A 27,116-nucleotide genomic window follows, 5' to 3' on the forward strand; every position below is an offset into this window, starting at 1 on the left:
TCTTAATCAAAAGGTCTACTTTCCTAAGTGTGTAAGGGTTCTATTATATCTTCATTGTATTTTGCTTGGTTTTTGCATATGCTTTTAGAGAACTATTGATTTCTGTTAACATCATATGTTTATGGCGTGAATATTGTTTATGACAGCATAAATGAAATGGATATAAAAAGCCATGGAGGTCCTCAGAGCTAAATGTAAATTACAATGGTTAGAAAGAGATTGGTAGGGATTTTTCAGTCTGTAAAAGGAAACTGGACCTAAAGCTGCTTAAGCAATAAAAGGATTTATCATCTCAGAGAATAAGAAGTTTCAAGATAGTGAAGGTGTGTAGGATACACACCAGGGTTGGGTCTTCAGAGGGTCAAGTGGACCTCATGAACCAGTTCTCTGGGCCCCACCCTCCTCGCCTTGTGGGCGGGTGCCTCTCATGGTCACAAGATGGCAGCAACAGCCCCAGCCACCCACAACCTTGTGGGGAGAAGCTGCTCTCAGACTTCCTCAGGTCTTCTTTCCTTTACACTCAAGAATTAAGGACCTCAGACAAATTTTGTTGTTGTTTTTTTAATGTAGGTTATGTCTATTGATGTTTACCATTTTATAAATTAAAATTGAGAAAATGTAAAAATATTTATTAATGTATTTATAATACTAATAAACCTTTATGTGTTAATGTAAATCACACATTTTTATGAAAAAGAAAACCACTGTTTTCCAAAACAAATGTAGTGACTGGCATTGTTTTACATTTTTTACAAGGCTCGGTTATGTCTAGCTTAATAGAGAACAGGTTAATAGAATAGGTTCTCATATCTGCTTCTGCACTGTCTGCGTGAGATCACACATCATGTAACCTCTGGAAAAGACCAGTGTACATTAATGAGACAATGTGAGTATAAATGCAAATGATATCTTGGTAGTATTATGAAAACAGACTCCACAGACCCCCTGAAAAGGGGGGTCCTTATGTTTCTTTTTAAGAGCTAAAAAGCTGTTTCCAAAAGGCTTCCCCTAGCAGACTACCCCTGTGCTTAATTGACCAGAACTGGATCACTTGCTGATTTCTAAGGAAAGAAGATTGAATTGGCAGGATTGGCTTATGCCAATGATTTTTTGTATGCATCAGAATCATATACAACAGAATCTATTAAAGTTGCTAAGCCCCCAACTCCAGTGTTTCTGATTCAAGAAGTTTGGGGTGGATCCTGAGAATGTGCATTTGTAACAATTCCCTTGCAATGGTGGCACTGCTGCTTGTCACAGTCCGGGGGACCCACTGTGAGAACCACTGACTTAGACTAGCAAGGGAATGGGGCCAGGGTGAGGGTGGTGGCCAAGCTTCCTTGAACACCCTGGGATGGGGAGCAAGAATAGCTTAATAAATTGCATTTCAGTAACACTCAAGAGGGGAGATGGCTGTTGTTACAGCCAACGGTGTTTGCTATACTTATATTCTCAGAAAATTCATGGAAGGTTCCTCCCAAAATAGAGAAATCCCTGAACATTGGTCCCATTAGTGACTTTTTACTGGTTATCAAGTATGTATTTGATTCATGGTCAAGGGAAGAAAAAGGAAGGCAAAGGAGAAGGGATGGAAAAAGGAAAGGATTGGAACACCTGAGTGGCTCAGCAGTTGAGCATCTGTCTTCGGCTCAGGTCGAGATCCTGGGGGTCTTGGGATCAAGTCCCTCATCAGGCTCCCTGTGGGGAGCCTGCTTCTCCCTCTGCCTATGTCTTGCCTCTCTCTCTGTGTTTCTTATGAATAAATAAAAATCTTTTTAAAAAAGGAAAGGTTTGTGTAGAGATAAAAATGTAATTTTGAAATGCCCTGTCTTTCTTCTTCTACAGTCTTCCTAGCTTGGGAAGTATAAATTGAATGAATCAGAAGTAGAGAAAGTAAATGTAGCTGGGCATGTCTACCAGCTACAGGGAGAAGTGTAGAAAACTCACTTTCCTATTTACATTTTAAGAAGTCTACTGAGGTCTAAAACTGTGTGTGCCCAAGCCCTAGACTGCCTTGCAGGTAACCTCATTCTTCACTTCCACAGGGCTTAGTAAAATGAAATACTCCTCATAAGAGGTTGGTATGAATAATCCAGACTATAGAGAAGCCACAGGATAGGAAAGAGCCCTTTAAATTTCTATTAGTGAATTTCATCCAAAGAGCTAAGAAAACTTTGGAATTGGAAAGGACAATGAGAGACAAGATCCCCTCCACACCCCGCAGCCTGAGGAATGGAGGCCAGAGATGGAGGGATGTGCCCAAGCTCCCCTGGTCACCAAGTCATGATACAAAGATAACCTAGGCCCTGTGAGCACACCTATTTCAGAAGCTGACTGTGTCAGCTGACTGCGTCTTCTATGTGATAGTTAAAACAAACAAATCAAAACCAAAATATAAGGAACAGGTTATGTGTAACAGAATAACAAATAAGACCAACACGTTTCAGGAGTTTGATATTTGAGTGAAGTCAGTTCTACTACATTCTGCTTTAGCTAACTGTCTTTAGTCCCAAACATCACAGCCCTCAGCTGCCAGCTCCGTGGCTCTCACTCCCGGCAGCTTCCCAGAGGGCAGTCAGCCTCCTGAGGTTTAGGTCAAAACTGGTCTGGCGCAGCCATGGATGTCCATGCCAGCTTCCCAGTGGGCAGCCCCAGGAGCAGGCTGGGGGTGCCATCGGCTCTGCTCTCCCTATCAGAGCCTTCATATCAGAGGCCTCCCAGCTTGGGGCCAACTAGTTAGGCCTTACCGTTGAGCCTCATGGAGGAAGGTTATAGGTCACTTTTACAGGTCACTCCTCCTTTCCAGAGACTAATGCTGCACATCCAAAGTTGAGGCACTTTTAGGAGATTGCCAGTTTGCAAGGTCACCACTTCCCCGATGGTTCCAGATCGGAACCAAATCCCACTCCTGGAAACCCACACACACTGGCTCTTGATTCAGAATGTGCTCAGTCCAAAGTAAGGTGCTTAATAAATAATTAAAAAGGAATTTAAGAACATATAAAGTTCACCAGCATCGTCTTCTGGCTTTTTTTTTTCAGGTTAAACATTCCTATTTTCTTCCGCAGCTATATATAAAACCGTACAACATTGAAATATAGCTTCTAGAGTCCTCACCATACTCATCACCCTTCATGAGTTTACTGCAACTTATCAATAAACATCTAGATTTTTAAAAAGTGATTTTATTTATTCATGAAAGGCAGAGACATGGGTAGAGGGAGTAGCAGGCTCCCTGCAGGGAGCCCGATGTGGGACTGTATCCTGGGACTCCGGGATCACACCCTGAGCCAAAGGCAGACACTCAACTGCTGAGCCACCCAGGCGTCCCCAATGTCCTTCTTAAAATGTGACTGTGTTAGTACCCAGAACCATGGGAAGCAGTCTGGAGGTGGCTGGGACCACGGGCATTTCCTTCCTTATTCTGATGCTGAATCTCCACAATGAAGCCTAAGCTGGCACTGGCATTTTTGGTTCTCAGGACACATTAACAGACAGAAGGCTTGATCTTATTCTCCAAAAGCTCTAGCTTCTTTGTCATGGACACCTTCTGGCTCTCTGTATCTAGGATCCAGTTTCCTGATCCTCGTGCCAATGTCTTGGTGGTTGAAGAGCTTGAACGAGCAGAAACTTTGCACTCAGAATGATGTTGTGGCCAGGAGAGAGGGAAGATGTGACCAGAGATGCTGGGTGAGAAGGAGGCAGGAGAGTGGTTGAAGGAGAGGAGTTTTGGATTGTCAGTATTTACATGTCTTTCAGTGGTGTGATGGGCAAGGGGCAAGCCCAGAAATTGGAGAGAGAAGGGCAGAGACCAATTCAGGCACCTGGTTGTGACTTTTAATCCCTTGTGCCTTCAGGCTCAGCCGTAGAGTAGCACAGGGGTGTGCAGCCAAATATTGAATGTAAAATATTTATGTCACAACCAAGTTATTATACTGTTACCAAGATGCTTATCAGATCCAGTTTGAGCTTGGACCTCATAGCGTGACCCAAGGCAGAAGTAAGGATTGCATAACTTTAAAGAAGGTCACATATTTCTCAGAACTTTTGGGAGCTTGGGCAGGGTAGGAAGAAGGTTTTTCCAAACTGGAACCTAGAGCAGAAGGACAGTCAGTCAATAGAGTGAGGTCATGAATGCCATACGAGAGACACTTTCTTTTAATAATTATCATTTAACAATTATTGTGGACTGGTTTAATTCTTCAAAGGTGTTGCGAGATCTTCTAATATTGAAACATGACAGATACAAACAAAATAAAACACACAACACAACAAAATGACCCAACAAGCACCACAAAATGGAAATTGTTGACCTAACAGGACCTCAAAGGGTGCTTATCACCACATCTCCTTCCAAAAGATTCCTTGTTGCCTCAGATTTCTAAACTAGAGGCAATCATTTTCATTTTATAGTTAGAAGCTTTTTTAAAAAGCTCAAAATGCAGATTCACAACAGATTGACAAGGCAGAGAGAGTAATAGACTGCTAATTGCATGATGGTGGGGTTTGGCGGGGGGGGGGGGTATGGAGGGCTTCCATGAAGAGTAACAGGGAACAGAGACAATAAGTAAAAATAAGACCAACAAGGTACTGTGTTTGTCCTGCGGTGAGCATGTAATAAATCTGAGGATTTTTGATTAACTATTATGCATCAAGCACTATGCTAAGTACTTTGCATAAATTATTTCATTTAATTCTTTCAACAGCCCTGTGAGGTAGATATTGTTTGAATGTATGGTTAAAGAAACAGCGTTAGGCATGCTGTTCTCGTAATCACTTGTTCAAAAGTGGTAGAAGCAGGACTGCGATGAAGACGGTTGCTCCGAAGACCATTCATGTGAGCACAGACGCTGTGGGAATCCACAGAGGCAGAAAATAAACTCGAGGACCTTTATAGTTTTGCAGAGAGTTGGCTGTATGTGTGCCCAGAAGTGCTTGGATAAAAGAGTCTATACACATGGGTCCCTGGGGAAAACTTTGTTATGGGGAGGGTGGTTTCAAGGTTAATGCTTTTTCATTTTGCAGAGGAGAGAATTGCTTCGTCCTGATGGGTATTTGTTAAATCTTTCTCATGCTGTTTTACAGATTGCATTTGTTAGGTCAAGGAAGTTCTTCAAGTGCATGTTTCATCTCTGATCCCTTCTGCTGCTGACGTTTACCAGTCTGACAGTAAGGACCAGACTTTTCCTGATTTGTTCCAGACCCTGCTTGCTGATCCCAGTTTCTGTCTGCGTGTGAAAAAGACAGACGCTTAAAAATATGTCATGTATATATTTTAAAGTAGTTCTATTTAGAGGTTGTACATGTTGTGGTAAGGACCACATACTGAACGACTCCTTTAGTTTCCTCACCTTAGGTGTAATACTGACTCGATAGTTGAAGCATAAGGACTATAATGAATAGTCACTATTATGAATGACTATTACCTTGAATTGAGTGAAGACTATCTTCTATGTTTATAGTACTCTAAGACCTAAATATAGCTTTATTTCTTAAAGGTCTCAAAATTAACTTCAGGGATGCTTATAAAATATTATCAAATAATGCTGATATAAATACTTAATGTATTATATTATGCGCACACATGCAGGAGGCAAATACTGTCATTTAAAAATCACCTTTTATAAAATTAAAAAGAACTCTAGGTAGCACTTTCTAAAATTCGTGAAATCATAGGCATGGAATTTCAGAAATGAAGGACACGTTGTCCAACCTGCCCCCCCCTTTTTTCCTGACAACCAGAAATTCACAGAAGCAAGAATTCTTAAATCTGAAGCCGATTTAAAAATTTGGCAAATAGGCAAAATAGAAAAAAGTGCAGAATCTACGCCAAGAGTGTCTACTACACTTAACTACATAGGACTTTGATGCCTTATGGAAGAAAGAATGCTGATTTATTATTTTTTTTTAAATTAGTTAATTTTTACAAGTAGGCTCCACGCCCAGCCCAGCCCTGTGCCGAGCCCGACAGGGGGCTTGAACTCGGGACCCTGAGATCAAGACCTGAGCTGAGATCCAGTGTCCCAGATTAACGGACTGAGCCGAGCCCTCCAGGGCATCCCAATCTTGTCTGCTTGGACTTTTAAAAAAAATTTTTTTAAGTACACATATAGGAACAATCACACAATCAGTGATGCTATTTCTTTGTCCACGACGGAAAACGCAGGATGGATGCACAAAGTTTCCGTTCCTAGCACGACATCAATGCGGTGGCGAAGAAGAGCAGTGAATTCTCTCTCTGTTGAAACGACGCCGTCTGGTCTCTTCCCTGTAAGACCAACCGAACAGCAGACACTGAGGTCCAAGATCACCGCCGGAGACACTGGGACGACGGTCGCCTCGGCGCTTCCCGGTGGCTCCAACTTGGGACGCGGTGGGACGCCCGCCCGCTGCGGGCTCAGGGCGGGCCCAGGGCGGGCCCAGGGCGGGCCGGGGCAGGGCGCCCGCCGTCGCGTTGCGGGGTGGGCAGGATTTCTCAGGTCGGGGGGGCGCAGAGCCGACTACTTTGTTTTCCTCGTGGGAGCAGGCTGGGAAGCAGCCCTGCACGGCGAGGACGGCGAGCTGCGCGTGTGCACGCGCGTGAGCGCCGGTGTGTGCACGCGTGAGTGTGCGCTCGGGCGAGCGCAGCGGGGCGGAGGCGAGCGCGAGCAGGTGGCGGCGGGCGGGCGGCGGGCGGCGGGGGGCCGGGCGGGGCCGGGCGGGGCCGGGCGGGGCGGGGCGGGGCGGGGCGGGGCGGGCGTCCACCGGCGGGGCGCGGGTCCCCAGCGCGCGAGGGCGCGAGGCCGGCCGGGGAGGCGCCTGCCAGCCGCGCCGGGTCACGTGGCGCGGTCACGTGGCGCGGAGCCGGGCCCAGCGGCGGCGGCGGCGGCCGAGGGAGGCGGAGACTCGGTCGAGACGCGGGGCGGGGGGAGGCGGCGGCGGCGGCGGCGGCGGCGGCGGCGCGGGGCTGCTGGAGGCGGAGGCGGAGAGGCGCGGAGGAGCGCGGGGCCGCCGCCACGGGCGCTAGGAGGTGAGGCGGGCGCGGGGCCGCTGTCACGGGCGCCGGGGCCGCGCGCTGCCGCCCTCCGCGGCGAGGAGGCGGCGGGCCCCGGCGCCGCCGGCAGCGCCCTCCCGAGCCCGGCCGGGCGCCCGCCCCTCGAGGTGGGCTCGCGGCCCCCGGCGCCGGCCAGGCCCGTGTGCGCGCGCGGGCGGGGGGCGCGGCGGGCGGCGGCGGCGGCGGCGGGCGGCGGGCGGGGAGGGCGGCGGCGGCCCGGCCGGGCGGGAGGCCGGTCCTCGGGCGGGGGGCGGGGGGCGGCGGCGGCGGCGGCGGCGGGCGGGCCGCCTCGGGTGGGCTCTCCCGGGGGCGCGGACGGCGGGCTCCGGGCGGCGCTGCCTGCTGTTGAGCCGTGTTCGCCTTTTGTTTCAGCGTACAGGAAAATGGGGCGAAATAGAGCTTGGTGTGCGTGTGTGTGTAAATCAGGAGGCGTTTGGCTCGGAGCCATTTTTTCTTCTTCTTCTTAATTGTGGAGAGAGAAGATCCCTTAAAACGGTTTCCCCGGGGAGCCGGGGCTGTGCTCCTCCTCTTCCTCCCACCCCCACCCGCAGCGTGCGGACGGAGTGGATTTCCCCCCTGCCCCTGCCCCTGCCCCTGCCCCTGCCCACCTTCCGTCCTCCAGGCTGTGCCCTCCCTTCCCGCCCCACCTCGGCGAAGCCCCGAGCGTGCGGGGCGTCTGCAGAGCGGCCCGGTCACCTGTCGTGGCAGCTGCATGGAAACGCTGGCGCTTCTGCTGTCTGGTCTGTACGGTTTCCTCTGGCAAATCAACGGAGATTCCGCTCAGAATACCAACCCTTCCTCTTTTCCCTGCGCTTAAAAACAAAGTGCATGATGCTGGCTCTGAAGTTGGACCCGCTTGGGCCAGCAGCAGGGAGAGGTGTCTGACTTTTCCTCGCCACATCACTTCAAGGTTGGAAAGGTGAGGGCCACCTGGCTTTGTGGAAGGAAATGAGGGTGACACGGTCCTCCCGGGGATGGATGCGACTTACCTGCTAAATACCTGCTAAATCGCTAATTGCTGATCAGAAAGTCTTCCGACACACTTCTCTTCCTGGGGACAGTCAGCTTCCCTTGCAGGGAACTGTTTCCTGGATTTCTGTATTTAGTTGGGGGCTCTTCTCTTTCTATTTGGCACTCCAGGACTCCCAGTAGACAGGTTTTTGAAAAAGCACAGAGAAAGAACATTCATTTCTAAGGTTTTGAGGAATGCAAAAATCTTATCTTTGCGGGGGTCCCTTTATTTCTGCTTCTTTGTGTCTTGGGTTTCCATTTGTTAGTAACTGGAATTTAGTTTTGGCCCTCGGGGCCCGTGGGAATGGTGCTGTGGTCCCGGAGAGGGCTCATCACCAGGCCCGGCAGCACCAGATAGCTGGGATTTGAGGTCGTGATGGATGTGAAGTGACAGGGCACCTTGCACAGAGCCACACTGCAATCCAGAGAGCAGCTAGCTGCCCAGACTCCTGGCCGTCTGGTGGGGCATATTGGGAGCTGATCCCAACATTTTGCAATGATAGCCACATTAAGACCTGGAGGACCTCAGGCGACCCCCCCCCCCTTCTTTTCTTGATAGTTTACTATTGTGGAAATGAATATATGAATAAATTGTGAAAAGCCAAATCTAGTGTTTAGTTCCTCAGTTTAAAGAATAGTACTTAATTTGTAGGAAAGAGTTATTTGAAGACGTGAATTTTCTTTAAGAATTTTAAGTGCTCTATTTTAGTAAGGGCTGTGAAAGTAGCAGGATCTTCATGTGATGGGGGAAGGTGGTTGACCTCTAGAGTTAGAAGTATGTAGACCTGAGTTAGAGGAAATCATATGGGGAAAATTTCTAATACAGTGGAGCTCTCAGGATACAAGAGTAGGAAGCCAGCATTGCTTCCTGTGCCTGAGAAATAATAATAATGTATTTTCTACTGTATACTTTAAAATTGACTTCATTTAGAAAAGATGTGTGTGTCATGTTGGACTGACTTTCTGTTTTCATATGGAGCTATAAGAGTGGTAGTTTGGTTATTCACGCGTTTTTCCCACCCAAACTCTTGAGTTAAAAAAAAAAAAAAATTCTTTGACCTATATAAGGATACATGGTAATGGAAGTAATGGAAGAAGTAGAGAGACAGTGGCCTTCCTTTGAGTGGAATGTCTGCCTTCTCACTAGCTAGTGTCTGGGACAGAAAGTGAAGCCCAGGTTTTCTCTTGGTTTTACTGAGTATCCGAAATCAGGCATGTTTATTGAGTGCCTACCATGTGCATGGTGAAGCTAAGACATTATTCTTCATCTGTTCCACTGCACTTGCAATATCAATTGCAGTCTCCCTCCTGTTCTTTTCCGTATGTGGAGAAAGATTGAAGATAGATTGAGTGGGCCAGCTATGCATGTGATTCACAAAAACTCATTAAAAATTGAGTTAAACTTCTGTTAGGAAATACTTTGGTTTAGTTATTGCATTGGCTCCTCTTTAGGAATCTGTGAAGTATTTTCAGTATTACCTTCCTGAAATTGTTCATTTGCCCAGGGAGACTGCTGACACAGCAGGGAATATGTAATTAAAATGTAAAATTTCTTTTAATTTGGCTGGGATAATGTTCAGTTACTCAATTTTAACATACCAAACATACTGTTGTTTGTGTGGCAAAATATACATATAACATTTATCATCTTAACAGTTCCATGGCATTAGTACATTCACATTGTTGTGTAGCCATCACCACTGTTCATGGCCAGAACTTTCATCTTCCTGCACTGAAGCGTTGTACCTGTTAAACAATAACTTCTCATTCCCTTCTCCCTGGACCCCTGGCAATCAACCTTCCACTTTCTCTCTCTGAGTTTGACTACTTTGAGCCCCTCACATAAGTGCAGTCATACAGTATTCGTCCTTTTGTGACTGGCTTACTTCACTTAGCATGTCTTCAAGGTTCATCCACGTTGTAGCATGTGTCAGAATTTCTGTCCCTTTTAAGGCTGATTAATAAATGCCCCATTAGTATACAAATGTGTCACATACATACGTGTATGGACCACATTTTGTTCATGAATATTCTAAATTTTATACAGAATGTTAACAATCATGATAATTTCATGATGCTCAGGAACACTTAATCACTGGAGATCGTATATACCTATGTTAAAACAGGGAAATGAGTTATTTAGTGCACAGTACCTTTAAAAAATATAGGGTCCAGAGGGGATAAAGGTAATATATATGTTATATCCTTGCTGGGTCATTTCCCTTGCATGTGGATTGTGATGTAGGGTACACCTTTTTGAAATTTGCGGATGATGCAGATGATGTTTTTATTTCCCAGATAATGTTACAATGGTGGTATATTTTGCTGTATGAAAGAATATATAGGGCTCACTCTGAGGTATAGATTATACAGGAAGGGTGGGGAAGTTGTCTATTTTCCCCTTTGTTTGCCACTTTACAAAATCATGAGTTATTATTTCCCTAGCATCTTGCATTGGTGACAGCTGAGGTTTTTTTCTCTCTCTTTTTGAGTATCTTTATGAACACCTCTATTTTATCATTTATGGTGTATTTCAGTCCATTTCAGTTAGTTTCCTTTTGATGCTCAAATTGTCCTATCTTTGTGACTAAGGCTTAGTCAGGTTGGCTCCAAGTCCTTATGACATGCCTCTAATAACATATAGTAGCTTCTTTGCTTTTTGCTATGACGAAATGTTCCAGGCTCATCTTGTACCCTTCCTATTCCAGATTTGGAATCAGAACAGACCATTTTTAAAAGGAAAAATCAATGACCAATAAACATTAAAATTTGCAATTTCACTAGTAATTAATGAAATGAAATGAAAAACAGTGATAAGATGCCATTTGTTATGAACTGAAGGTGTCTTTCCCAAATTCATGTGTTGAAGCCCTAACCTGCAGTGTAATGGTGTTTGGAGATGGAGACTTTGAGAGGTAATTAGGGTTAGGTGAGATCATGAGGGTGGAGCTCTCAGGATAGGATTAGTGCCCTTGTAAGAAGAGACACCGGAGACCTTGGTGATCCCTGGCCCAGTTATGCCCAAAGAAGAGGTCATATGAGCACATGGCCAGATGGCAACCATCTACAAACTAAAGGAGAGGCCTCAGAATGAAACCTACCTTGCTGGCATTTCAGTCTTGGACTTCCAGCTTTCAGAACTGTGTGAAATAAATTTTTGCTGTTTATGCCAATCAGTCTATGCTATTTTGTTATGACCACCTGAGCCAACTAAGACACCATTTTTAATGTATTGGCAATATTATTCAGACTCAATTTACACCTTATTAGATGTGACTTGATTTGGTAAAGCATAGTATATGTAAAGTATTATATTATTATGATTCTTCTGTAACTTCTCTTGGTAGTCTTAATATTTGGGCATTTCTCGGTTTGAAAGAGGAATAAGGCAGATAGTAATTTCCAGTGCTGGTGAAGATGAAGGGAAATGTGTACTCTCTGTTCTAGTGGAGATGTAAATTGATGCCTCATTCTAAATAGCTGCTATTATGTATCAAAATGTAAAACTTACATAGCATTTAATCTAACAAATTCATATTTAGGAATTTATCCTAAAGAAATACATAATAGGAAAAGTTAGAAAATATATATGTATGTAATAAAAAAGTGGCACCTGAGTGGCTCAGTAGTTGAGTGTCTGCCTTCAGCTCAGGTCATGATCCCCGGGTCCTGGGATCAAGTCCCTCATCAGGTTCCCCACAGGGAGCCTGCTTCTCCCTCTACTTGTATCTCTGCCTCTCTGTCTCATGAATAAATAAATAAGTAAAATATTTAAATAATAATAAAGAACTACTTACTATATATTATATAGTAAATATTATATAGTAAATAATTTTATATTATAAATATTATATAGTAAATTATATAGTAAATAATTTTGAGGAAGGAATTGATTAAATAGATTATGGTACTTCCATTCCATGAAACCACTGAAAATAATGATATGAATCTATACTGTTTCCAGTCTGGAAAGATGCCTACGACATATTATTGATTTAAAAAGGTAGGTTACAGAACTGTAGGTGTAGCACTTCCATAAAATATAGGCATAGAAAACGCTGTACAACTAGGCTTCGGATGCCAAGAACCAGCCCTCTGAGGATCTCTAGGCTTTGGTTGGTCTGTTTTGGTTGCCATGTCTCAAAGACTGCACCAACTGGTTTCATTCTTGTGTAATAAGATTCAGTTTTCCTGGAGAGGGGGAATATAATTGGCCAAATTTGGGTAGTTTGCTGTGAGTGTGTGTGTTTGTGTGTATGTGTCTGATTGCTGTTAGTTTCACAAAAACCTATGGAATGCAGGAGTCAGAAGCAAAGTTGGGGTGTTTTAGCTAAAGAAAGGGGAATAACTTTCTAAGAAGACAGATAAATGCTAATTGGCCAAATTTGGGTAGTTTGCTGTGAGTGTGTGTGTTTGTGTGTATGTGTCTGATTGCTGTTAGTTTCACAAAAACCTATGGAATGCAGGAGTCAGAAGCAAAGTTGGGGTGCTTTTAGCTAAAGAAAGGGGAATAACTTTCTAAGAAGACAGATAAATGCCACTACATACTTAGCTAACATTAAATAAATTCTTTGCTCAAAAATGTTGAATTAATTACCACGTGTCCATAAATGACTGCAAACTCTGATAAGCTTGGTCTTTCTTTTCCCCTAACCATTCCATTTTGGCATGATAGGACCTATACCAGTGGGTCAGTTCTATCTGGTTTCTTGCTTTCATAGAAAACATTGGGTTGAAATTAATATTTTGGGGTTACTTATGGATTTTAAGAGTTATGCTATTTTCCCTTTAATGTGGTTAATTCAGGATCAAATATATTTCTCTGATTTCAGTGAACAGGAATAGAAAAGTCTTGTGCTTGTGTGGTGTCAATGATACCCACCCTTGAAAGAGAATTTTAAGAATAGAATTGAAAAGTAATGTTTATGGACATCCTCCAGTAGTAATGGTGTAGTAGGTTGCAGTGAGTTGTGAATTAATCTCTAGGTGTGCAGAGGTGCTCTGCAGGTAATATAGACTTATTTGAACAGCTTTCTCCCTGTTGGTTATTTTTAGTCAAAAGCACAATTAGAGTCAGTATGGGTGTGAAAGAATCTGAGAGGGGCACCTGGGTGGCTCACAGGTTGAACATCTGTCTTCGGCTTAGGTCGTGATCCTGGGGTCCTGGGATCAAGTCCTGCATCAGGCCCCCCACAGGGAACCTGCTTCTCCCTCTGCCTATGTCTCTGCCTCTCTCTGTGTGTCTCTCATGAATAAATAAATAAAATCTTAAAAAAAAAAAAAAAGGAAGAGCTCTGAGAAAGATAGCACACACTACAATTTATTTTCTTTGAAATATGAAAGACTCAATTTTAGATCTTAATGGATGTGAAAGGGTTTGGAAAGGCATAGTATAAGGTGTTATGTTGTTACAGTTATTTCTGGGTTCTTTTTGTAGTCTTGACATGTGGGTATCTCCTCCCAGCTTGGAATGGCCACAGTAGAGCCACAGGGTTAAAGTTTTTGTCGTATTGGCTTTTTTATGTATGACGTGGAGCTCGATCCTGGGACCCTGGGATCATGACCTGAGCTGAAGGCAGATGCTTAACTAACTGACTGAGCACCCAGACGTCCCAGAAGTTGGCCTTTTTAACTTTTTTTTTTTTTTTTTTTTAGATTTTTAAGTAACCTCTGCATCCTGGGGCTCGAACTCATAACCCTGAGATCAAGAGTTGCATGCTCTACTGACTGAGCCAGCCAAGTGTCCCGACTTTGACCTTTTGAATGAATAATTTTTATGACAAAAGTCTCAACCTTTTAAGTCTCTGCTGTTGATCCAGCTAGTTAATGGTTGGAACATTGGGTTCTAAAGGCTCTTGTATCTACTTTCAACAACCTTTTCTCAATGTTTTCAAATTCCACTTAAATGTTACAGACAGATGTCACTGAGTTCTTTCATCTTACCGAATGTTTCCTTTACCAGTTTCTTGGAAATGACAAAAGGAAGATTAAACTTCTGAGGCATTTACTCCTGATTTGTGTGTGTATGTAATTTTCAGTGTCTGGCAAGGGAAATCAGGAGTCTTTTGTAGAAAACTCTTTTTCAGTACACATTTGTTGTCTTCTACATTATTTTCCTTTATTTTGGGCTATTAAGAATATATGTCCCTGGGAAACCACATGGCATTGTTATTGAGCATGGTGACTAAATAGTAGTGTCAGAGGTCCAGGCTGAGCAGTCAGTCCTGGGATGACTTTCTTATTCCTGAAAAGTTGATCAGTGGTTGATGTTACCATATGCTGAGAATATCTTTGTACATAAAGATAGGATTATCTTTGTACATAATCAACTTTTTAAGCTTCAGACAACCCGCTTAGCCGTAAAACCAGATGGACAGATTCAGCCCCAGTGGTTGGAATATCAAAACATGCATCATAAGAAGTTGGGCATATGCTGTGAATGAAAACCCTGGTCAACCAAAGCTGACATTTTAGGCAGCTAGAGTTACTGTGCGAACTGTTAACCAGAAAATTTAACTATTTGTCGACATTTGTCAAATGAGTGGGGAATGTCTTCAAAAAATGATACCTGTGTTTAACTTAGAGAAAGGCATAGCCAGGTAGACGAATGTTGTTTGCGCTCAAGTCACTGAGTTTTTCCAGCCCTTACAAATAGTTTGAACCTTTTTCATTTTTCTTGTCTTTTCTTGTGAAATGAGAAACCCTGTCTTGTGTTTTCTCTGTAAAAGTGAACTTTTCTGGGCTAATTTTCTGATAACTGAATAATAAATTCTGTAATAATTTGAAATGCTTGGATAAAAACATAGCTCTTAGCAGAAGATAGCTAGCTCTGTTTGCGTATCTTATTCCATTAGTAATAATTTTAAATACTGTGACAGAAATGAGAAGGAGAGTGGCATGCGTATTATTTTGTCTCCTTACCCAGCTTTGATTCTAAGGGACTTGGGAATAAATTAAGTAGTATAGGATTGGGGTGCTGCCCAGAATCTATCCGTTACAGCTTACTAGAGCATCAATTCCCAGCCCTTTTGGATTTATGGCGCCCTTATTGTGTTTGATTTTGCATCTCCCTGCTCCTCACCATTGTAATGACTGTGACAGTCAGGACTGTGTTACCAGTGGAGAGTGAAGTACTGATAGATGGAGTCCACAAACTCATAATTCAGTTTTATCTAATTATGTCAGCTTTTAATTTTAACTAATTAACATTAACAATGTTAATTGTTAACATTAACAAGCCACATAATTTCATTGCTCTATGAAATATTTGTTTTTCATCAATTAAAATTAATGTTTTGAAAAATTTTGTGAAAAAGTGTACTGAATAGTACTTACATCTTATGTGTATTTATGTGCTAGAAATGCTAGAGAAGCATTAAGTACCATTGTAGGTCCCTCCTAGGCTAAAAATGCTTTCCCTTACAGAGGCATATATAGAAGCAGTAGTGTTTATGAGATGTTTTGAAATCAGTTTTCTGTGAATATAATGTAAGTTTATTGTGAATAAATAAAGAAGTCTCAAGGTTGAGCTTATGGTTCAGAAATGGTCTTTTTTAATTCTGAGAGAACAGAGATGTCACACTGTTTTCCTTCTCCTAGTGTTTTGTATGTTGCATGTAACTATGGTCTCCTTGACCTACTAATGATTTTACAAATGCCTTATCTTTGGCTTTCCTTCCCCTCTGTTTAGATGGTAAAGTTCTTTGTTTTTCACGCAACACAGAAAGGTGGCTTGTGCTTGATTTTGGGGAATCAATTTGTTTCCTGGCAGAATAAGACATATATTATATAATAAGACAGCCAGAACTTTTTGTGGGAGATTGAATAAGCACTGCCATGTGAAAGATGCTAATAATCTGTGAGGTTAATTTAAGCTGGTTACTTCAACTTTTTAATTTTATTCTGTTAGTATCAAACCTTTTCCTGCATTGTTAACTAGCAAAATTGGTTTGAAGTTGAACCTTCTTTGATGCTAATGAGTGATAAAGTGGACCCAGGGTGAAATGTCTGGAGAGGGAGGCATGCTGGGGAGTCTGGACTTATTCACAAATTAGATCATGAATGAGCTTCCAGAAGCTAGGATTTGGTTTAAACCGTTTCTCTTCATTTTGTGTCTAACTGGCCTTAAGTATTGTTACCACATCCTATGATTTTGAGAAGTAAACTATCTTATAGTGTGGGAAACTCCATGGAAACAAGGTAATAGAGATCTGCCTGGGGATTTTGGGAGAAGACAATCAACGGGGATGCAAACTTTGAACTACTGAATTTTTAGTCCAGTAGTTTTAATCACGGTCACACTTTTTTCTGTGTGAAAAACATTTTGTTTCTTGGCTTCTATATTTTATATGTGGAACTTCAGTGTTGCATGAGACTTACAACTTTCTGCTTACTTAATTTTTAATATAATAATATGGCTAATATTAATCCTTAATATTTTAACTCTGACTTAATATGAATGATATGTATATTGGCATATCAAAAGAAGTATAGTAGTTCTGGGGTGCCTGGGTGGCTCAGTCAGTTAAAGCATTTGCCTTTGGCTCAGGTTGTGATCCCAGGGTCCTGGGATTGAGTCCCACATTGGGAACCCTGCTCAGTGGGGAGTCTGCTTAGTTCCTCCTACCGCTCTTGTGTACATAATAAAATCTTTAAAAAAAAAAAAAGACAGTAGTCCTCCCTTATCCACAGTTTTGCTTTCTGTGGTTTCAGTTACCCACTGTCACCTGCAGTGTGGAAATAGATGATCCTTCTGATGTAACACCAGAACATCAGTGGTAGCCTAAGGCTCCATCACAGTGCCTGAGTCATTCACGTCATCATGTAGCATTGTAGCATCTCACATCATCAGAACAAGTAGGGTGAAACTAGTACAAGATCTTTCCAGAGAGAAGGAAAGAGATCACATTTACATAACCTTTGTTTAGAGTATATTGTTATAATTGTTCTATTTCACTATTATTGTTTATTTCTTACTGTGCCAGATTTATTTTTTTAAAGATTTATCTATCTATCTATCTATCTATCTATCTATCTATCTATCTATCTATTTATTTATTTATGATAGACATAGAGAGAGAGGCAGAGACACAGGTAGAAGGCAAAGCAAGCTCCATGCCGGGAGCCTGATGTGGGACTTGATCCCGGGACTCCAGAATCGCACCCTGGGCCAAAGGCAGGTGCTAAACTGCTGAGCCACCCAGGGATCCCCTGTGCCTGATTTATAAATCAGACTTTATCACAGGTAAGTACATGCAGGAAAGAAAAATACAAATAGGGTTCAGAACCATTTGCAATTTGAGGCATCCATTGGAGTGTTGGAATGTGTCCCTTGAGGATGGATGAGGGAAGACTCCTCTCTTCTCTCTTTGAATTCTCAGTCCATTCTAAATTTAAAAACAGAAAAAAACCCCCATAAATTACTAAGATAGATTGGTTTGAATATAAGCTTCTGAGTTAGATGTAACTGGATTTTGTTTTTTTTTTTTTTTTTTTTAAGAGAGGAATGGGAGTGGGTGGGGAAGGGCAGAGGGAGAGAGGGAGAGAATCCTAAATGGGCTCCATGCCCAGCATGGAATCCGATGTGGGGCTCAGTCTCACGACCCTGAGATCATGACCTGAGCTGAAATCAAGAGTCAGACACTCAACCTACTGAGCCATCCACGTGCCCCTAGATGTAACTGCATTTTATTTAAAAAGATGCTTTTTCTTTGTGAGTCTCTAGAAGTTCAATTATAATGGGGCTCTAAGTAGAAGGTGTCTGCTCACCTGTGGCAAAGGCTTTTCTGTTTTCTTTTTTCTGTATACCTGATTGGCTGGTACAGGAGTTTTGAGTCTGGTTTGCCCTGTTGTAAGATCTTTGCACACTTTTTTTTGTTTGTTTTGTTTTGTTTTTTTGCTCAGCAATTTAGTACCTGTCTTTGGCCCAGGACGTGATTCTGGAGTCCTGGGATCAAGTCCCACATGGGGCTCCCTGCTTGGAGCCTGCTTCTCCCTCTGCCTGTGTCTCTGCCTCTCTCTCTCTCTCTCTCTCTCTGTGTCTCTCATGAATAAATAAATAAAATCTTAAAAAAAAAAAGCTTCCCATTCTTCATTGCAGCTCAGGTCATGATCTCCATGTAGGATGGAGCCCTGGGGCTCCATGCTCAGTGTGGAGTCTCCTTGAGATTTTCTCCCTCAGTCCCCCTCTGGTACTCCCCTTCCCCTCCACTCCTCTCCTCCTTGTCCAGGTGTGCATGCACAAGCTCTCTCTCTAAAATAACTCTTTAAAAAAAATTTACTGTGTTATGGATACTAACCCTTTTTCTTTTGTGTGTGTTATATTTTCCCAGTTTGTTGGTTGCCTTTCAGCTCTTAATCTGTTCATGACATATTTTGATGTATAAAAGTTTTAAGTTTTCTATGTATTCAAGTCTACCAATCTTTTTTCCACGTTTTGACTTTGATGGTTTGCTTAGAAAGTTTTCCATGGAGCATTTTTTTTTCCCTCTAATTTTTAAGCAGACAGGTATTGAAAACTTTTTAAAATAAGCTTTTTATTTTGGAATAATTTTGGATTTACAGACAAGGTACAAGAATAGTACAGAGAGTTCCTGTATGCCCTTCACCCAGCTTCCTCTAATGTAAAATGCTATGTAACTACAGAACATTTGTCAAAACTAGTATGCCGGTACATCATTATTAACTAAACTGTCAACTTCTTTTAGATTTCATCAGTGTTTTCACCAATGTCCTTCTTTGGGCCCTTATGTTGTATTACCTGGGGTGGGTTTTAAAGAGGCAGGCTCCAAATGGCAACACGCGTCTTAGCATAGTTGTACTTACAGCACGTTTGTGAGGAACGTTTACAGTCCTTTCACACGTATGTGGGATTTGGCTGGAGGATAGTCTTGATTACTGGTCTTGTAAGACACATCTGCCCCTGGGGAGCAGACGGCCTGGCCAGGGCTTGGTGGTGCACATGTGGGCCATGTGCAACTCTGGGCCTGGCTTTGCTTCTCACCGTGTCTACACTGACAGTGCTGCTTCCCTTCTCTCTTCCTGCTAACTCCCTCGTGTGTCTTTGCTCCCACGCTCTTACCTCATTCTTCTTTCCCTGGACCAGAGTGGAAAGTCATGGTATATCGTGGATTTTTAACTCTGGGAGAGAAAGGACCCTTCCTGTGAGGAAGTTTTTTATGTTCTAGACATCAAGGTAAACCCAGAATATCACTACTTTCAGCCTTCAGAATGTTGGTGTGAGGCACGACCGGCCTTCTGACTTTCTGCCCACATGATGTGTGTTGTAGCTAAAGGGGGAAAATGTGGTTGGCACAGAAGATTGTGTGTCTTACTCTATAGAAAGGTCTGAAAATCTCCGTGGTTTCTGTGCCCGTCTCTACCCTGGTCTTAAGTGGAGACAGATGAACAGAGTTAAAAGGTGGAGAGGGCAGGCTGGGGATCATGGCTTCATGCCTCCACTGCTTGACAAAAACAGCATTAGCAGGGAGGCCTTAGATGCCCTTGCACTCATTGTCTGTTAGGCTCAAGTATGTTAGTGCGAGTTAGGCTGAGCTTTCTCATGGCTAATGTGGAGCTTCTGCTTGTGCGTTCAAATCAGTCTTCCTTCTCCTAGCTTAAATTTTCTTAATCTTTTCTGGCTTGGAAAACAACCCTACCCTGCCTTTCCATCTAGAAAGCAGTGAGAACATGAGATCTCGCTTAAGGAGGAGAGATCAGTGAAGGAGCAGAGAGGAGGACATTGCCTTTGGTTTTCTATAGGCCTGGGAGACAGTTTCTGTAGTGTTGCTCTAATCCATCCCAACTGTTAGAATCAGTTGATGGTATTGGAAAGTCTCTAACCAAGCCACGGGTAAATCAGTAGGTATATAATTTTTAAAGCAGAGCGTCCTTTAGTAGATTGTACCCTCTTGTGTTTGGCCAGATAAGAGTCAGCCGCCTTTTTTTTTTTTCCAGAGTTCTTCTCAGTGACTTGTGACTTTCCATTGCAAATAATAATTGCTTACATATGCATAGCACATAGTTTACAAAGCATTTGTCCATATGTCCGTATGCCATTTTATTTGCTCTTTACAACAACCTTGTACATTATATTAAGCACATATTTTCTTATTTTATGAGGAAACTGAGGCCAACGGACTTGCCTGTAATCATATAATTTAAGAAGTCTTGGGGCTTGAGTCTGTACCAGCTGAAAGTCCCCTGTGTCCTTTCTTTTACCCCCTTGCTACTCTGTGGCCTCCCCTCCAAGCCAGTCTTCTCAGTTATATAGATGCACTGCAGGTGAGGCTGGTGGAGGTTTTCTGTTGGCAGTCTTGCATGATGTTGGTGACCAGAGCGTATATCCCAGATTGGTAATTAGCAGACCTGCTGAGTGCTTGTCTGCCATCTTTTCTTCCCTTCTTCCTTAGTAATGGGGTTGGGTTTTGTATAGACCCCTGTCCCCATGTAACTGCAGAGAAAGTGATCCATTCTCAGTGCAGGGGTAAATCCTGATGTGTTCAGCCCCTCATGCTGGTCCCATTTGCTGTAGGTAATTGCTGGAGGGTAAGGAAGAGACCTGCTCCTGGCCAATGAAATGTGAGGGAGGTCTGCCAGGAGATTCTGGAAAACATGTCAACCTTAAAATGGCTACACTAGATAGCCCTTTTCCTCTGAAAACTGTTATTTGGTTGTGATGCCTACAACTGTGACAGTTATTTTACTACAATCTGAACATGAAGCTAGTGCATGAGAGGAGTCAGAGCCAAGAAAACACAGAAAACTCTTCAGAGCCTACCACCATCATTGCTTTTGACTTGTTATGTAAAATAAGTTTTCTCATTGATTGGGCAATTTGAGTTGGGATGGTTGGTTACTTGTACCTAATGACATGCTAATTTATGCAGTAGTTATTAGATCCATGGATTGCTTGCTCTCTTGATTGATACATTCATACCAGGAAGGAGAAATACAGGATATAAAGGTAGAACTTGATCTAGTCAGAGGGTCAGAGATGGCTTCCCTGAGGAAATGGCAGAGGCCTTGGTGGGAGAGATTCCTGTTCATGCTGGGCCTTGTATCCGATGTTTAAGGATTTTGGTTTATTTGCAAGAGCAGAGCCATTGAAGGATTTAAATACATTGAAAGGTGAGGCAGGAAGGCATTGAGCTGCTCCTGCTGAAGAAAATCTTGGTTTAACATTCCAAAGAGTGAAGTTTGACTTGAGCAGGCAAGGAGTAGTCAGTGGCTAAAGGCCCTGCTGATTAGCAGGTACATCCAGAAAGTACAGAAGAGCATCTCTGCTAGGAATCTCATGAAGTAAATAATCCAGATTCTTTTCTTCCTCCTTGCCAGTACACACACACACACACATACATGCGCACACACACACAGAGGCAAGAACACACACAGGCAGCTTTCATGTGTTTTAATTTAGGCATAATTTGTGAATGAATGTCTGTCATTCTCTTAGGGTTTGAATCATTTAAGTTAAAAAATTGCAGCCAAGAAATCTGTGTTGGGGTTACAAAAGCAGTATAGATGGTTTCATTGTAAATAAAATTTTAGGAATGCATTAATGTATCTGAAATTGAACTTTTAGCATCTCCAAAGGTTTTTCTCCAGGTTCGTTATAATAAGATCTGCTCTGATTCTCATACATATGGATATATTAGCAAAACTGGATTACATCCCAGTGTAAGCAGGCAGGGAACCTGCCTGAACCATAGAGTGGAAGTGCAATGAAAGCTGCAGTGTTCCTGTAATTATATTAGGATGTGATGTAGTCCCTCCCTATGTTTATTAATTAGTGGAGTTGTAATGAGACTTCCCCCCCATGCTTTTAAGGATGCTGATCAGTGGGCATCCGGGCAGGATTTTAGTTGTGTTTGGGAACCTTCTGTGTACAAGTGGGAGGGATCCATGTTTCAGGTAGTGGCAGGTGAGCCTCCCGCCAAGTTGGCATAATGGGAACAGGACTCTTCTGGGTTGCCATCTGTTTGTGGCTGATAGGAAACCAGCAGTGGCTTCTGAGGAGTTTATGTTGAAATACTTAGGAATTAGTAATGTTAAGACCATGCTGTTCATGTGTTAGGAGGTGGGGGGAAATAAGACTGTATGTAGTGATTTTTCATTATTACTTATTTCAGGAGATGGCTGCTTAGGTTCAACAGTCTCCACCCCCACCCTCTGAAAAACCACAGCTCTCTTCTGCCCACCCGGACTGACCATTCAAATCAGTTTCAGTTCTGTACTGAGTTTCCCATGGCAAGGAAATATATTACTCACATGACTCACGTGTGATACTGTGCATAGTGTTTGCCCCTGAAGGGGTTCAGTCTGTCTCTGTAACTCTTTAAATGTGTCATGGTTTTGTTTTGTTTTTTTTTTCCCAAAAATTTTAAGTTGTAAGATATAATTAATAACATTTATAATTTTAATCATTTTAAAGTGTACAGTTCAGTGGCTTTAAGTACATTGATACTGTTGTATAACCATCATGATGTTTTTTAGCAAGTACTTTGACATATTTAAAAAACAGTGGAAAAAAACAGTGAATGCTTTTTTTCTGTGTATCAAATATATTTATAAAATCATCAGCATGCTCTGCCTAATGTGATGTCCCTTTGGACTTTAAGCTGGACTATACTTCCTTTCTTTCTTTCTTTCTTTCTTTTTTTTTTTTTAATATTTTATTTATTCATGAGAGAGAGACAGAGACAGAGACACAGGGAGAGGGAGAAGCAGGTTTCCTGTAAGGAGCCCAATGTGGGACTCCATCCTGGATCTCGGAATCAGGCCCTGAGCCGAAGGTAGATGCTCAACCACTGCCCTATATTTCCTTTCCAGATGGGAGCTGGGTAGGTGGAATGGAGGTGCTGTGCCCCCATTTCTTTGGGTTTGGTTTGCTCCTCTTGCTCTGGGAGGCTCTTCTGTCTAGGCACAGTGGTTTTCAGTGGTGTCCTAAAAGCAGCTGTCTCCTGATTTATATTTTAAAGCAAAGGTGTGGAATAGAGAACAACTCACTACTCCTTTAACCTAGCATAACTTGCCGTGTTAACTACAGGAACTGAACTGTGGTGGCCTGGTGAGGTGGTGTGAGGTTGGAGTTATCCCTTTTAACCCCTGCCAGAGAAGCAAGGTCCAGGGTGGCACCTGCTGTCTCCTGGCTTTGGACCCTGCTGGGTTCAGTCTGTCACTTGTAAGTTTCTGTCTTGCTTTTTTCAGAACAGTCAACAGAAAGGACTGGAGAGCCCTCTATTAGTTTGAGGTTTGTTGGTTACAAGTCAAAGGGACCTAAGTGAACTTAAAAAAAGGGAACTTAGTGGAAACTTTCTGAGTTGCATACTGCAATCTTGGCAGGGAAGCAACTGGGTCTCAGATCAGGATCCAGAGATTGGGACACTCCATGAATGGTCCTGTTGATTCTTTCCTTCCCTCTATCCCCCTCTCTTAGCTTCCCTCCATGGTTCTGAGTTACTCTCTTCTGTCAAAGACCAACATTCTCTATTCCTTCTCTATTCTTTGGTCACTGTGGCAGACATGGCCACCAACACTCATGTTTTCCATATTAATCCAAATATCTAGAGAGAGACTATTTTCTCTATGTTCCAGAATTTCTTAGGAAGAACTGAGAGTGGTCACGGAAAATGGTGACACTCATGATAAGTTGTGGGAGGACATGGGGCAGTTGATGAGGCATTGAGGTTTAGCAGAAAGGACTTCCCTGCTACAGTTTACAAGAAGTATTAATAGTTATGAAATGACCCAGGCTGTGAAACCACCTAAACTATGTGTTAAAATTTAAAGCAAAATGAAACAATAAAGCCCAAAACTAAACCAAAATGATGCTACCATCAAAACGCTGCTACCAGGGTACCTGAGTGGCTCAGTGGTTGAGTGTCTGCCTTTGGCTCAGGTTGTGATCCCGGGGTCCTGGGATCGAGTCCCACATCAGGCTCCCTGCATTGAGCCTACTTTTCCCTCTGCCTATGTCTTTGCCTCTCTCTCTCCATCTCTAATGAATAAATAAAATTAAAAAAAAAAAAAAAAGCTGCTTCCATTACCAACAAAAAAACCTGTAAGTTGAGGAGATGAACCTGCTAAATAAATTCCAAAATTACTTTTTCTAAAATTAAATGTCTTTTTAGTAGAATGCATTATAGCTCATTTTCATATCCACATTGGTTGAACTCAGAGAAATTGTGATCAAAGTTTAATCAAGCAGGGTAGCTTGATGCGGGAGACATTTCTGAAAACTTGAGTATAAATAAAATATTTTAAATGCATAGGGAGAGCTTATTATCAGAAGAAATCCTTCTGTAATTTTTTTCTAAAATTCACTAGTTTAACTTTGTGAATTTGAATCTTCCTGCATCACATTCACTTAAATCAAGATGTATGAGGGTGATCTTTAGAAGTGTCGAATCCCTATATTGTACACCTGAAACTAATATAACACTGTATATTAACTACACTGGAATTAAAAAAAAGTATCAGTGGATTGTTCATCCTTACAGTCATTATATTGTTGGGGTCTCCAGGTCATTGGAAGGTCATGCACTCCACTGATTTCTGAGGTTGTCCTATTTTTAGTTGTCTGGTTACATAGATTCCATATACGAATTCGAGAACCCTCTGTGAGTTGGAATTGAATTAGGATTCAGTATTCTTCTTCTTTTTTTTTTTCTAAAGATTTTATTTATTTACTCATGAAAGACACACACACACACACACACAGGCACAGACACAGGCAGAAGGAGAAACAGGCTCCACACAGAGAGTCTGACGCGGGACTGGATCCATAGATCCTAGGCTGAAGGCAGCGCTAAACCGCTAAGCCACCCAGGCTGCTTGGGATTCAGTATTCTGTGTGAGTTGTGAACCTATGTGTAATAATCCAAAGAGATTTGACAGTATCACTTAATGATTGCAAAGTAAAGAAGAGTGGCCTGATAGTTTTGGAAATTAGTGTCATTTGAGAATTTGGTAATTTATAAACCTGTTGGTTTATCATCTTCCCAAATGTGCACGATCTACTTTGTTTGCACATCGTTGTAAAAGTGATTTTTTTAACCCATTTGGGTTATAGTATACATCAGATTAAAACTCAGCTTTCTCTCCCCAGAACATGTGGGGTGTGTGTATGCCATGTTACTGAAGTTGAGGGAGGAGGGCATGATTAGCACTGAATAAACATGGCTACAATGGAAGACCACCCTCTGGATGGCTGCTCTTACATGCCTCTTCCTCTGCTGAATTTCCTACCTTCAAAAGGGTAGGAAACATTTATTACTGCTTTAAAGGATTTAAAAGCCAAGTGCTATTCTAAAATAGTCGTGGAAGAGCCCTGCTATTGAATGAAAATTGAGAGTGTTACATATAGGTCGTGGGAAGCCCTTTATCTCACCTGACCTTTCTGCTCTTCTGTGGGCTTCTTTCCACACGCTATGGGGGATGCCCCTGAAATGTCAGATCTTAAATAGAAAGCCTTGAGCTGTACTTCTCTCATCAAAAATGCAGAGCCAGGGAACTCTGAGGGCTAGGGAGACTCGGTGTCTTCAAAATGACAAGTTAGAAGTAATAATGTAAAAACAGAAAAGACTATGAAAAGACTAATTTCATGTAGTACCTGGCAGCACAGAAGATCAAGTTAATATGGTGAATTTGACAAGGCATCACCTTTTAGTTGACAAAGCATGTTACATTCTTCAGAGCATTTTTATGAATGTCACTTTTGATCCGTATTTGTTGATGAAGCGTGGAGCAATAGTCTGCGTGTATACAGATGGGACACTTGAGTTTGGAGAAGTTGTGCACCACTTGAGGCCTCCCAGCCACTAGCCAACGGAGCCGACCAGATCCTCTCTTCTGATTGCTTGATTCCTGGCCTGGTTCTTTTCCATCTCATGTCCTTGCCTGTCCAGCTTACAAGAGATTTTACTTGATGAGAACGTAATTTACTTTTTTAGACTCGACTTCTCCCACAAAAGAGTTGAGATAGCTTAAAAGTAACGACTAAGAAGGAAGTTATGTTGATAGAAAATTTTGGCTCAAGAAAGGCAAATACTGGCTTTTTTCTTAAACTTTAAAATGAAAATAAGAAGGAAACTGACGAAAATTAAATCCTTTCTGTGCACCCAGAGCTACCTACCAGTTCTTAGGTCATTGCCCATCCCCTAGGTATTAAGCACTATATAAAACCTTTTTGTTTTGTCCTGAATTTAGGATTGGGTGAATGGAAAAGGAGTAAACGGATGAGGGAACTTTGTGGTTACAGACACTGTGGCTTTGCTCTCTTGGTATTCTATCTACTATGCTGGTTTTTGATGTTTTTAGAAGTTTAAGCATAAAAAAAACCCCAGTAAAATATTATAGTACAATGGAGGAAAATCCCCTACTCTCCACCAGTATTACAGCTCTTCACCAGAGCTTACTTTTGAATCCTATTCTCATATATATATTTTTTTCATATTTTTAATCAAGACTACAGATACCTTTGGGGTTCCTGGGTGGTGCATTCAGTTGAGCAACTGATGCTTGGTTTCTGTTCAGGTTGTGATCTCAGGGTCTTGAGATCAAGCCCTGTGTTGGGCTCCATGCTCAGCAGGGAGTCTGCTTGAGAGTCTCTCACCTCTCCCTCTATCTTTCCTGCCTTTGTGTGCTCCCTCTCTCAAATAAATCTTTTAAAAAAAAATTGTTTTGTGTGCTTTTTAAAATTTAACATGGCTTAAGTATTTTTCATGTTTCTATGTTCTTCATAATTATACTGTTTTATTGTGATATATATAAAATGAAATGTATCATTTTAACTGTTTTAAAGCATACAGTTCATTGGCTGTAAGGACATTCACATTGTTTTGCAACTGCCATCATCACCATCCATCTCCCAGAACTCTTTTTGTCTTTCAGAGCTGAAGCTCTGTGCCTGTTAAACAATAATTCCCCCTTCCCCTCCCACTCCCGCCCCTGGCAGCCACCATTGTACTTTCTGTGTCTATGAGCTCGATTACTCTAGATGCCTCATATAAATGGAATTGCACACCAAATGTCTTTTTTTTTATGACTGGCTTATTTCACTTAGGTCTTCAAA

At 42.3% G+C, this 27,116-nt stretch overlaps 1 protein-coding gene across 4 annotated transcripts in view; it reads left to right on the forward strand.

Moving 5' to 3' along the window:
• Positions 1-6,904: 6,904 nt before the first annotated feature.
• The window catches only part of TULP4 (TUB like protein 4), a 225,974-nt gene continuing 205,762 nt past the window's right edge, over positions 6,905-27,116 (forward strand). The window contains exons 1-2 of one of the 4 annotated variants that reach the window (XM_072829344.1): positions 6,964-7,009; positions 7,406-7,952. The gene's annotated coding sequence lies outside the window, so the exon portion shown is untranslated. Of the gene's footprint in view, positions 7,010-7,405; positions 7,953-27,116 lie in introns of all 4 variants that reach the window. The other 3 variants (XM_072829323.1, XM_072829366.1, XM_072829333.1) reach the window with 3 other exon arrangements.

Source organism: Canis lupus, chromosome 1 (assembly GCF_048164855.1).
Source record: "Canis lupus baileyi chromosome 1, mCanLup2.hap1, whole genome shotgun sequence".
NCBI lineage: Eukaryota > Metazoa > Chordata > Mammalia > Carnivora > Canidae > Canis > Canis lupus.